Genomic DNA, 13,405 nt, shown 5'->3' on the forward strand with positions numbered 1-13,405 from the left:
GCTTTTATACCTCCGGGTCGGCGCCGTGACCTCTGAGGGGCGGGCGCCGGACCCCGTGGCTCCGCCCACGTTGGTGTTAGGGGAGGTTCGGCCCTCAGCGGGGCTGTGAGGTATCCCACCGCCTCGCTACAGACACGATAAATAGATCCCTGAGAGCTCGATTTCTACCTGCCAATCCGGGCGGGTAGTATAGATTAGCCCATAGTTTGGGGGGTGAGAGGGAATCAGGTTTTGGCATTTTTTAGCTGATTTTTGGTTTTGTTTTCATTTTTCTGACAAAAAAGCCAAAATTTTCCACTGAAATTTGACAAAAAATGAACCATTTTTCCTTTTCATTGAATATTGCCACAGAAAAAATCTGACTACCTCTAGTATCTCCATGCCTTCTTCATCCACACCTGTCCTCTATCTCCTCAGTTTGCAAAGCCACCAACCTCTCCTCATTCAAATCCCTTCTAATAAACCAAATTTCTCCCATGAGCCCTGGTTTATTGTCGTTATAGAGGTATATTTATCACCACCTCCTCAAAATTCTTAAGTTAGCCTCAAATCTGCGGTTTCTCAATGCATTCTGCCTTCATTCTGCAGAGCTTCTAGGTTATAGGTACAGGGATTGTTTGAGTTTTTTGTGCATTGCATAGGGCTCAACACAATTATTGTCATTAAATTAATTGTAATAACTAATAACATTCCAAGATCTGTGATCGATGGAGCAGGAAAGCTGGAGGTGAATCTACCCAGCTCACAGTATTATCTCATTTTTTTTAAGTGTTAAAAATTCCTACTACTCTCCAATTTCTCTAAGTTTTATGTCCATCTCAAGTTAAACTGTCTTTTTTACACAATCCTAATCAGCGTCCAATATAACCTACATGACTGTCTTAGTAGCTGTTACTGCTCTTTATTAGTTAGCCTAGGGAGTTAAAAGTCCCCTAAGAAGCCCCAGGGAAAGGGATTTCTGAGACAAGTAGAATAGGATTTTTTCTTCCTCCATGGATGGAGGCAACATGGGAGGGAAGGAGTTGTCTTATGGTTAGAACTGACAGGGAGAGAGGCTTGTGCTTGTATTAGACATGTACCGTGTGTGCATATATAGGATTTAAGAAATAATTGAGCAAAGAGACACTTCTCTTTTCTTAAAGAGGAGAGATAGTTGGGGGATAACGCACTGGTTTAGGACCCAGAAGAGCTTGGTTTGGTTCCCTGCACTATCACAGACTCCCTGTGTGACCACTAGTAAATCACATACTCTGTGCCTCAGTCTCACAGCTGTAAACTGGGGATGATAATCTTTCTTTTGCCTCTCTGGACGGTAAAAGTTTCAGAGCAGGGACTGTCCCTCAGTATGTGTAAGTGCAGCACCTACCACTGGGATTGTGATCTCAGTTGGGGCTTTTAGGTACTACTGTAATATAAGGAATAAGATCCCAGTAGGCCATGCTTTAAGCCTTTTCTTCTAGTGACAAAAATCTTAATGTTTCTTCTGAAAAAACTGACTCAGACTAAATCCAAATATTCTCTTGCATTCAGCGTTCTAGGGTTTAACATTTTGTCTTGCAGTTTTTTTCTTTACCGGAAAAATCAACAACTCGATCATCACGGCTGTGACCAGTTTGTATCACCGGAATCTGCTCTCCCTATGCTCCTCTGGGTCAACATTCCTGGCACAGCTATCATTTCACATCCCTTGGCTCTTCTAGCGCAGAGCAATTGCTGGCTCCATTAACAAAATTAAGTTGTGCACATTGCGTGTGCTGGGAAAGAATCTTTTCTCCATCTCCTCTGAAAATTATATGCTACAAATAAATAACACAACAAGGCTCCTAGAGTCCTATGGATAACTGAGGAGAAACTAGTCTCCCAATATCTCTATCCATCCACCCACCATACCGTGTTTTATTATCTATTATCCTAGAGCTATCTAGTTCATCTTCATCTAGTTTTTTATCTTCATCTACCTCTATTTTTAAATTGCCTATTGGCATTTGGGAATCAGTTCACCCTGTGGATCTATAAAGGAATAGCAACAAAGGAATCTATGAGGCGAGATCAGATTTTGAAAAAAAAAATATAGGGGACAGAAGACAGCGGTGAGAGCACTGTGTTTTCCTGACTACCCAGATCTAAATATTTATAAGTCACTTTTGAAAATGCCTGACCTCCGTGAACCCCTTCTGATGAGCTGCCACTAGAAACAGCACAAGAGCAGGCAGGGCACTCAGTTAACATTGCCTGTGTAGTCCTGCACTGAGGCCTGGGATGAGCTCGCAGAGGAAAGAGGGCTGTGGTAATTGGAATGCTGAATGTATTCTTGCCTATAACTGAAATGGGGGAACATCAAGCCTGCAAAATTAAGTGCAGATTCAATTAGAAATTTCACTGAAATTTCAAATTATGGCCATTTTTTTAAGCGACAGAATTATACTGTGTTACAGAGAAAGTGACAGGTAATTTGGGACACTAAAGATTTCTTGGACTCTGTAGTTAATGGGGAGTTTAGCACCAATTCCTCTGTAATTTGCACTTCTGAGAAACTGCATTATTATAAAGTCAGAAATCTCTAGCTCTTTCAACTCCAAGATCTGCAAGCTAAAGATGACCAGAAATTGAGAAGGCCTGAGTCCATAGGTCAACCATTTCAATATCTGAGGCTGTGTGGCTTCCAAAACCTGGCATTCCAATTGAAGAGTTGAAAATTGGAGGTGACATTCAGAAGTCTCTGAAAATTATAACCCTGACTTCCTCCCTGAAAAGCTTATCTGAATCCTAGCTTATCCTTTGATGAGGTTACTGAAAAAGCATTCTGTTCTGAGTACTTGAAAGATAACAGGCAATGCATGTGAGCCAGTGCACTTCTCCCTAGGGGAGAAACACTATTGACTGAAACAAGCATGGGGCACTAATTAAATGGTCCAAATTATGCTGGACATCAAGATCTTGGTATGTCACATCTTTCCCCTCTATATCCCTACACTCACAGAGGTAAGGTGTGGGCTGGTCTTTCTTCATCCACCCACTCCTAGCAATATATGCACAAAATTCACAGCTTTTAACATCATAGGGTCCGATTCAGTACTGGCCAAGCCTGCAATGCTGAATTCTGGACATAGAAACTGCAGGCTTTAATATAGCATGTTACCAACTGAGACTATTGTCCATCTCTTCTTCTGAGTGCAAGGCTTGGTCTTAATTGTTCCCAAGGGTGGAAATCTCTTGGGGGAAGAACCAGTTTCTGGATCTCAGCATAAAAATTGGGGTCCTTAGAAAATCTCTAAAACATTCATTAATTAAAACAAGGAGTCTGGTGGCACCTTAAAGACTAACAGATTTATTTGAGCATAAGCTTTCGTGGGTAAAAAACCCACTACTGGTTCGCCACTTGTGAGGTAACTCTCTTCTCTTCATGTGTCATATATAATGCCTGCATCTGTAATTTTCACTCCATGTATCTGAAGAAGTGGGTTTTTTATCCATGAAAGCTTATGCCCAAATAAATCTGTTAGTCTTTAAGGTGCCACCAGACTCCTTGTTGTTTTTGTGGATACAGACTAACACGGCTACCCCCTGATACTTGACATCATTAACTAAACACATTCTTTATTTTAGAGGAGATAGAAAACTGAGGTCCTAACTGCTTTTGCTCATTAAAAATCCTACGAGAACAGGGAAATTAGTGTCATCCTATTCAGGAGAGCATTTAAGCATGTACTTAAAATTTAGCATATGCCTAAGTCTCACTGACTAAAATGGAATTTAAGCACATGCTTAAAGTTAAGCAACTACTGAAGTGTTTTCCTCAATGTGGTCCTTAACAGAGAGAAAAGTGAGTGAAACAAGTTAATAGCCTCCCAAAGATATCACTGAGAAACAATGGACTCAGGCGTGTTCCGTTTAACCCGAGCCCAGTTATCTACTGAGCAAGCTAAGAAAATGACCAAATATGATATTTGTGAAGGAAAATAAAGTTATTTTATAAACTAGAGTGATATTTGAAGCTCATGAAAAACAAGATAATGCATATAAAAATAAGATATTATGGTAAAATCAGTATTAATTATCAGGAGCAAAAGTGCTGCACTTGAGGCAATAAAAGTTTTAATATTCTAAAAGAAAATGACTCTCATAAAAGGCTAACAACTGGGCTCTGTGCCAGAATCCCATTGTAGGAATGTAACACCGCTGCCGCAGAACCCTCCCCAAATAAACATCCACACAGCACAGCGCTAATTTGGCTACTATAACTAGGGTAGGAACAGTGGGGGAGAAAAGTGCTATTCCAGCAATTTACCTTTTTAATAACAGTAAATTATTCTCTACATAAAGCTACTTTGTAAACCTCTTGTGTGCTTTACAATGGCTATTTACCATTCTTGTTCACTTCACAAGTCTGAGTTTTTTTTAGGGCGGTTTTGAAACATACACAGTGCATTTTTGTCACTCATTTCTCCTGCAAAAGCCCCCAAATCCTTTAATTTATGACAAGCCAGAATTACACTATTATTTTTTTTTACATTTTGAATTTTAAATAACTTCTACAGTTTAATACAGACTACAAATAAGATGCAAATGTGATCTTAAGTTGAGGCCTGCAAATTATTTGTAATTAAATGCAAAACAATGTAAACTTCAGGGGTGGTGGGGTGCTACATTTTATAACAAACCCCCAAGTGGGCTCATTCTTGTGAAAAAGTTTGGCAGGATAAGTACATTGTTCAAGTGGAAAGGGATGCATTTTCAAGAGAAGGCAGCTTTGCATCTTCACATTCAGCAGTTTGTGGGGCTTTGCGTGTGAAGATTCAAATTCTGCATAAAGACAAATTACATGAGATTAGAAATTTAAAACTGATGTTTGAATTTTGCACAGATCGAATCATTGTTCCAACTAAACTTCATTATGCAAAGAGTTAATGCTTAAATTAAAAAAACCCAACACACAAATTTTGGCAGGGATATAAAACCTCATGTTTCAGGGTTAAAATCAATCTCTAACTATTAGGATTAAGATGAGACTTTCACGTGATGCAGATTATCCTACATCTCCCCACAGCAGGGTTTCTTGCACTTTTCTCTGAAGCAACTAGTATTGGCCACTGTCAGAGACAGGATACCAGAGTAGATGGACCATACATCTCATCCAGTCTGGCAACTCATTTGTTCCTCGTTTACTTAGGGTGACCAGACAGCAAGTGTGAAAAATCGGGACAGGGAGTGGGAGGTAATAGGAGCCTATACAAGAAAAAGACCCCAAAATCGGGACTGTTCCTATAAAATCGGGACATCTGGTCACCCCACATTTACTTATGAAGACATATATACACCTCTACCCCGATATAACGCGACCCGATATAACACAAATTCGGATATAACGCGGTAAAGCAGTGCTCCGGGGGGGGGGGGGGGGGGGGGCTGCGCATTCCTGTGGATCAAAGCACGTTCGATATAACGCAGTTTCACCTATAACGCGGTAAGATTTTTTGGCTCCCAAGGACAGCGTTATATCGAGGTGTTTTTAAATCAAGATATTTTTGTTGATTTTATTATGAAACAATAGAGGCCCAGATCCTGCAAACACTTACCCATGTGAGTAACTTTATGTATGCTAATGATACCTTTTAAGTCAGTAGGAGAACTCATTTGTGTGGGTTTGCAGGATTGGGGCCCTGGAGAGACTAAATTTAGGGGAAAAAAATAAGTTACTCAGCTGAAATAATTTTTTCTAAAACTAGTTGTGTTTCTTAATTCCCTCCCCACCTACACTGACAATCATTGTTTTCTGGTTCACTGCCCCCACGCCCCCGTCAGTGCCTTCAGCATTCCAGTCACTGCAGTGTGAGAGTAGCTGGTATTTTGAGTGCTTTGCATCAAACGGATTGCAATACTATACATTTAACAGACTGTATTCTGCAACTGCCAGAAAAAAATTGGAAGTAACTTTGAAATGGAAGGTCTATTTAATCTGATTCTGGAGGAAGATCAATGAAGCTAATATGTCTAGGGGGAAATGATGCAAACTGCAGATACTTAATTGAAGAAAACCTGGAAAACAATAAGACTGATAGATGATAGAGCTCACCAAATTAAGTATGATCAAGGGATGCTATTCAGATCCAAAAGGTGAAGGGAATTTTGGGTGGTAGACTCCGAAGCAGGAGGCCAGAAGGAGAGCTGTGTTTGTTGATGCAGCTGCAATGGGATCACACATTTACACCTGCCAAGAGCAGGTCTGAATCTAGCCCGCTGTGTTACAAAGCAAGCAGATAATACTTCTCCTGGATCCCTACATTTAGCTCTGTCAGAGTACCTTAATAACAGCAAGAAGGGACAAACTAGGAGGGGTTCAGAGAACAGCAAGGAGAATCATCATGGGCGAGGGCTGCGGGGGATTGAGATAGAGAGGAGGGCTCACTTTCTCTGCAGAGTGTTACCTAGGCATCTGCAAAACGGGAAAGAAGAAAGAAAGGAAGGGATGAAAAATGGGGAGGAAAAAAAAATGAAGCTAGAAGGATCAAAGGTTAGGAAAATGTTCCATGAATTACCCATGACAAGCTGCCATCTTTAATAAATCTCTCCCCGCTTGCCCTAGCCCTCCTCCCCCCCACCCCCAGACGCACATTGCCTAAATGCTCACCTGTTATGTTACACTGGCTTTTAATGGTGTGATTGCTGATGGACTGTTCTCCCTGGCTGCAGTGGCCGAAACAACAAAGCTAAGCAGCACTTCAGGGAAATCCTTCAAAGGCCCCTTGCCTTGAAAACGCTGAACATTATTTCCGTGGGCTCTTAAACAGAATAATTCATTAGTCAGCTAAGAACAATCAATATCCCACTCCAACAGTTTATACACTGACTCTGTTTACCCAGTGGACCCTCTTTGATAATATTATTTATGATTCTAAATAACTCCATCGGTGTTCAATAGAGCTGGGAGGTGCCTATGGGACCAGGGCACAATCAAATTATGAAGACATATGGTTTACTCAGCACTGGAAATGTTCAAATGCGTTTCATTGCTGTTAGCCTTGCTGCAGTACCTACCCCAATCAGTTATACAACCTTCTTAATATCCTTTACTATTAGGAACACTTCTTCAGGGAGAGAGAGGGCTCTGACTCAGCCAACTGAGAGAGGCTGCTGTAACGGGTATTTTATTGTGGCTATTTCAGGATTCTTAGAACTGAAGGACACCAACAGTTCAATGCATCCCAAACTGAAGCCGCAATTAAGCTTCTGCACTGCTTAGGATCTAGGGAGGGAGAGAGATTGGAAAGAGGAGAAGGTTTTTTGGGGAAAATTACACTACCCTCCACGAGAGAGGAGTCAAATGAGTGCAGCACTAGCTCAGAACTACCCTGGTGAGAACATCCCAGAACAGAGACGTTATGTCCATTTTAATACATCCGAAGAAGTGGGCTGTAGTCCACGAAAGCTTATGCTCTAATAAATTTGTTAGTCTCTAAGGTGCCACAAGTACTCCTGTTCTTCTTTTTGCGGATACAGACTAACACGGCTGTTACTCTGAAACCTAACATTGCCTATGTCTCCACTGCAATAAAACACCAGCTGCTGGCCCCTGTCAGCTGACTTGCGTTCATGGAGCTCGGGCTGAGGGGCTATAAAATTCCAGTGTAGACCTTGAGGTCTGGGACCGTGCCCCCCTCACATGTTTGGAGAGGTGTGCACATACAAAACACATATTTACAGGGACAAAACATGCATCTGCACATGCAATATTGTTAATTGCAATGCAAAGTGTTCTCATGTGCATGCAAATACCAACTTTCCAGTGTGGGGGGAACATTTTGTGGACACAACTTACTGACTTTTGCAAATCACCTCCTGTCAGATTCTAGATTCTAAAATGCTTTTATTATTGTTTGTGTGTACTATGGTAGGGTGTTGGTGGTCACCTTTAGATCTTTGGTGCCTCCTTGCAGTAAAACAGACAACACAGCAACTCTGTCCCAGTTCCCCTCCTTTGATAGGCCAATAACCAACTTGTCCGCATGTGAATTCTTTGTTACAACCTTGGCCCTCCTGTTAAACACTCCAATACTTCAGGAGGCCGGTTCCCAGCTGATCGCTTTAGATAAGGGGCACACAATTCCTGGCCTCTTTGAGCACAGCTCACTTGTTCAAGGCCTTAATAAACCCCCTTGCTGGTTTGATAGGGGAACCCAGCCCCACCCACTCTGGGTGCAGGGACCCCATACACAGGGGTTGGCACTATGCTCTCCCACTCTTGTACTGTTTCCCTGGCCTGCTTCCTACCGTACCCCTTTTGCAGACTGTTTTTTGGCGTTACACCCTTGGCTCTCTTGTTTAGAGGATCCAGTCTCCTGGATGGCTTCTCCCCACAACCTTGCTGAAGACAGCCGCTCTCAATCCTCCAGTCTCCTTAGCCATCTCCTTAGCTGTGGGGAGGCCACCAATTAGCCCAGCTGAGGAGACAGTCAGGTTCCCTATTAACCCTTTAGTGTCTGAGACAACATAGGATTTGCGCATTCCAAGATGTCGGCTCTAGCGACCCCTCCTGATATTAGAGCCCCAGGGTGCCAGACATTGCATGTAACAGACAGTGCAGTGTTTACAGTCTAAGCAGACACGACAGACAAAAAGTAAGGAAGGAGGAAATATTATTAGCCTCATTTTCTAAATGGGTGACTGAGAGACAAAGAGATTTCACAAAGTCATCTCAAAAGCCTGTGGCAGAGCTGGGAATTAAAGCCAGCTGTCCTGAGTCACAGCCCAGTGCCTTACTCTTTCCTTGCAAAGGGAGAGGTTTGTGTTCTTGAGTTCCACTTCCCTCCACTCTGCATTCCTGTGTCACTGACGTTGCCTGAGAAGGTATTGTATGCTGGATTATGCAGCTTTAATCCCCCAGTTCAGGGTTGCTTGTTTCTCCTCCATATTGTTTGCAATATCTTGCATGTTCTGTCCCTCTGTAAACTCAGCAATCAGCCATGCTGGGTGATGTTGTTCAATGCTGAAGCCTCTGTGTTTGCCAAGCTCGATGTAGAACAAATTTACAGAGTAAACATTCTGGGGCGTCATCGATTGCAAAAATAAATAAATAATAAAACAACAAAAGGCCTTTTGTTGTCTTCTGTCTCACTGAGTCTCTCTCTCCTCTCTCTCCTCTGTCACTCTTTGTTCCCTTCCCTGATCCCTTGAGGTAATTAAAGATCCCAGTGCACTTCTATTGTACGAACAAGGGTGTTAACCGCAGGGTCCTGGCCAAATTCCACTCCAGGAAATTACAGTTTGGTCTCTCTAAATTCCCCCGGTGACAGTCACCTGGATTCAGCATCCTTTTCCCCTTCCCGTCCTCAGCTGTTGGCTAATGCGGCTGCAATCCATGGCTGAGAGGAACTTCCACCAGCTGAGTAAGGAAGCAGGGGAGAGTGGTTTGCTTCTGTCTGGCCTGACAGAACCGCTTCCTACAGACCCACTGTTCCAGTAAGTCTTGGTGGCCGGTTGGCCAGTTATTATTTTACTACTTCCATGCCTTCCACTTGGAAATGAATGTTAACGTGTACAGCGAACAGCCTCTTCAGAGAGGTGAAGAGCTAGCTACTCATGGTCACAGTTACTAGGCTTGAAGGCCCCAATACAGGAAAGCACTTAAGCATGTGCATAATTGTAAGAGGTGAGTAGATCCTGCTCTCCCTCCTCACCCTGACAGCCCTATTCTGCAGACTCTCATCTGGGAGGTGGTGTTCTTCTGAACCAGGCTCACATGTTCAGAAGTGGGCCCTGCTCCTGGAGATGCCTTGGTACCCGTATTTTGTAAGGTTCTGAGCATCTGCAGTTCGTAGGAAGTAGGTCAGAATGAGCTGTGGTTGCTTGGCACCTCTGAAAATCATGCTTTTCGCTGGGCACGAAAAATGGATGCCACCCAATTTAATCCAGCCACCTCCCTGACATTCCTGTTTGAACCCTGCTCAGGAATTCTCTATGCAAAAAATAGGGATCAAACCTAGAACACATCTTCCCTTGCCCAAACCCATGCATTCGAAGCCTCTAACCTTTAGAGGAAAAGTGGCAAAGGTGTGTAGTAGTACCAGATGCCCAACTTGAGACTCCTGGTTATGAGAAGATGCTGAGCACCCAACCCTTTGGAAATCAGGCCCCTTGAAGGTCACTAGTTGCACACCCCAAATCACTGGTCACTTCAGAACCCTGGCCTGGAAATATAGGGCAGCTTGTGAGCAACCATCCTTAGGGAGCGGTATAACCCCTCCCAGATGCAGACCTCTTCAAACCAGTCTGCTCTCCTGGGAGGCAGGGCTTTGCAGAAAGGCAAGAAACATCAGGCTGTCCGACTCACATGAGATCCCCATGTGGGAAAGGCCTATAAACCAGCATCCAACAACAGAAGGAAAAACAAATCGACAGCCAGAAGTCCTTCCCTGCTGTCATTCTTCTTGCCCAAGTGCATCGGCTTGTTTGTTATGTTCCAGCTTAAAGGGAAGGGGGTCCCATTCCAATCCCTCTTTCGCAGGCTCGGTTTAAATAACACACTGGGTAATATACTTCTCATTCCTCCAGTTTAATACCCTGAACTCCTTAAATGGCACTGAATCTAACTGAGTGGTGGATAAACATTAGTTTCACAGCTCACAAAGCAGAACTGCTGGCTACTGGCAGTGTAGATGTAATGAGTTCCTTTTTAGACCCCTGGGAGCATTTAGAATGGGTTCGTCTTTCCCCAAGCTGCCAGTCAAGTTGGTACCAGGGGGAAAAGAAACACTGTTAATCTATTTCCCACCATCCCATCCCTAGCTGAAATCCCTTCGAGCATGTAACAGTTTTATTTTAATGTGCCATCCTGCCAACACATGGACAGGAGTGGAGTGGGCTGCTCAGTGCTCGCCCAGCCGAGCGACTGGCAGAAACCTGTATGCTTGGCTTTCGAAGCCTTTTAGAATGTGAACTTTGGCTGGAGAATTCTTAATTTGGTGGGAGAGGAACGGACGAGAAGACTAGATGAAACAAACAATGAAAAAACGTTTTCACGTTTCCCTTTTCACCCAGGCTTGGCATTGTCAGTTCCTTCCTCGGATACTCCTTAATTAAAAGCAGATTGCTATTCTAGGGAGAAAAACTAATTAAGCATCCAAAAGTAGCAAAGAATGACTGCCAAGCAAGCTATCACCAGTGGTCAGAGACATCTCCCACGGCATTATGCTTTCAATGGGACTCTGAATCACTTGTCAGGAACTTTTCCCAACAGCCAGCGCTCTAGAGCAAATTAACTAAAAAGATGATGGTGTGACAAAGTGGGAATTTTCTGTAACATTTTTAAGAATGATATGCCTGACAGTGACTTACTTGGCTAGGGATTGCAACGCAGTGGATGCAAATGACTGCTCTTGGGCCACAGCATAAGACATAAAGTGGTTGTGTCATGTACCTGTCTGGGGTGGTATCAATGGGTCATTAAAGTTCTGGATGAAACTAACGCATATTAATGGAGGATCTGGAAAGACAATGGGAACCCCAAGGACTGAACAATTGATACCTATCCAGAGGAATCTCTTGCTGGAGGAACACATGAACTCAGCTGAGGTCTGCAGGAGGAAGGCAATGGACCAAGAGGTGACAGTAGGCTAGGATAAGAGTTGGCCTTTGGAGAGACATGGGAGTTCACCTGGGACTGACAGAAAAAGGAACGGAGACTGAGAGAGGAAAAAAAGATGGTTCCTTCAGCAGCATGACTCAAGAAAGTCCTGGCTTGGCCTGTAGAGACTATGACGTGAGCTTTGCTTCTCTGTGCCAATCTAGAGACTTCCCAACACTGTGTTCCCTTCTCTGTTTTGAAAAGGCTGCATGGTGTCACTGCAAATACTTGCAGTGGTGCATTGACCCGTGAATAAGGAGTTCCTCTCAGCTGGACTCGGGCAGAGCTCAGTGTGAAACAGGAACACTGGAGCCCAGAGGCTCAGTCTCTGAGGCATTGTGTAAGGAAGAGTGGGACCCTGGAGGGTCTGGCACATTGAAGGGATTCCTCCAAGGGACTGTTTAAAGGCTGGGGCATAGCGCAGATCTTTGGATCCAGGACAGAAGTCTACCTAGGTTTGCAAGAGCAGCCACAATGGATTCAACCTGTGGTTCTTGTTTTCTGCTAGCCTGTCTCCTGCATTGGCAAATAAGCCATTCTCCAATCCAGTGTGCGCAGTGTCCTGTCTCCTTCAAGGAGGAAAATAAACATACAAAACCTATATGGCAGGGAGGTCAGACTCGTTGGGTGGAGGGCTGGATTTCACTTTGAATTATGGTCCGCAGGTCGGGGCATATCTTTCAGACTCAGAGCTGCCCCGCTGGGGTCAGTGAGCAAAGACAGAATGTTGGATGTGAGAAGGAATGGATCCCTCAATAATTGCCCAGTTCTGTTCATTCTCTCTGAGGCACCTGGCATTGGCCACTGTGGGAAGATGGGGTACTGGACTGGATGTACCATTGGTCTGGCCCAGTTGAGCCATTCTCATGTCCCTATGGCTTTTAATCTTGCTGTAGTAACTAATATTTATTTTTTTATTATGCTATCCCTGCCAAAGAGTCACATTCAGCATCAGTCAGTGAAAAATCTGCTCCCATTTTGGTACACTGTTATTTCTGCCTTTTATCTCTCTTGCTTTCCCATCTTCTTGTTTCTGATTCTCTTCCTGTTTTAGTATCCCTCCTCCTTCTTCAGTCTACATCTCCTTCCCTGCAGCAACTCTCAGTTCCAACCTCAGAGTGTTTCTCCGAATGCCTCTGGAAAGTTGCCTGCAGTGACTTGAGCGTAAATACTAATCTCAGGGCAGAGTGTTAAGAACCAGGGCATAAATCCCAAGTTGGTTGTGAATTCTATACCTAGATTTCATCAACTGATTATCTAGTGTAACCTTATTTACTTTACATACAACAATAGTTTAGTTATATATTATAGACTAATAGAAAGAGACCTTCTAAAAACGTTAAAATGTATTACTGGCACATGGAACCTTAAATCAGAGTGAATAAATGAAGACTCAGCACATCACTTCTGAAAGGTTGCCGACCCCTGGAATAGCCATACCGAATTAGACCAATGGGCTGAAGAACTGTACCTGGAGCACATAGTGTTTGGAGAAAAGTTAAACAGCAAGCACCCCCAAACTCATCACGCCTCTCAGCCCTTCCCCTTGCTGCTCACGTACACTCTGTGTGGGGTAAGAACTCAAGGACCAGTTAGTATTACAAAGAGACGGTAATTACATTATTGGCCTTTTAACACATCCTCTAGGATATTAATAACCATCCGTGTCCTGCTGTTCAGCAGTGCTCTAGTGTCCAGGCAGCCAGCCAGCAGATTTCCACAGGTCACCTCAGCCCTCGCCCCGCTACCAGTCAGCTCATTTACTCCAGTGTTTTCAAGTAGGAA

This window comes from Chrysemys picta, chromosome 16 (genome assembly GCF_011386835.1).
Source record: "Chrysemys picta bellii isolate R12L10 chromosome 16, ASM1138683v2, whole genome shotgun sequence".
In the NCBI taxonomy this organism is placed as follows: domain Eukaryota; kingdom Metazoa; phylum Chordata; order Testudines; family Emydidae; genus Chrysemys; species Chrysemys picta.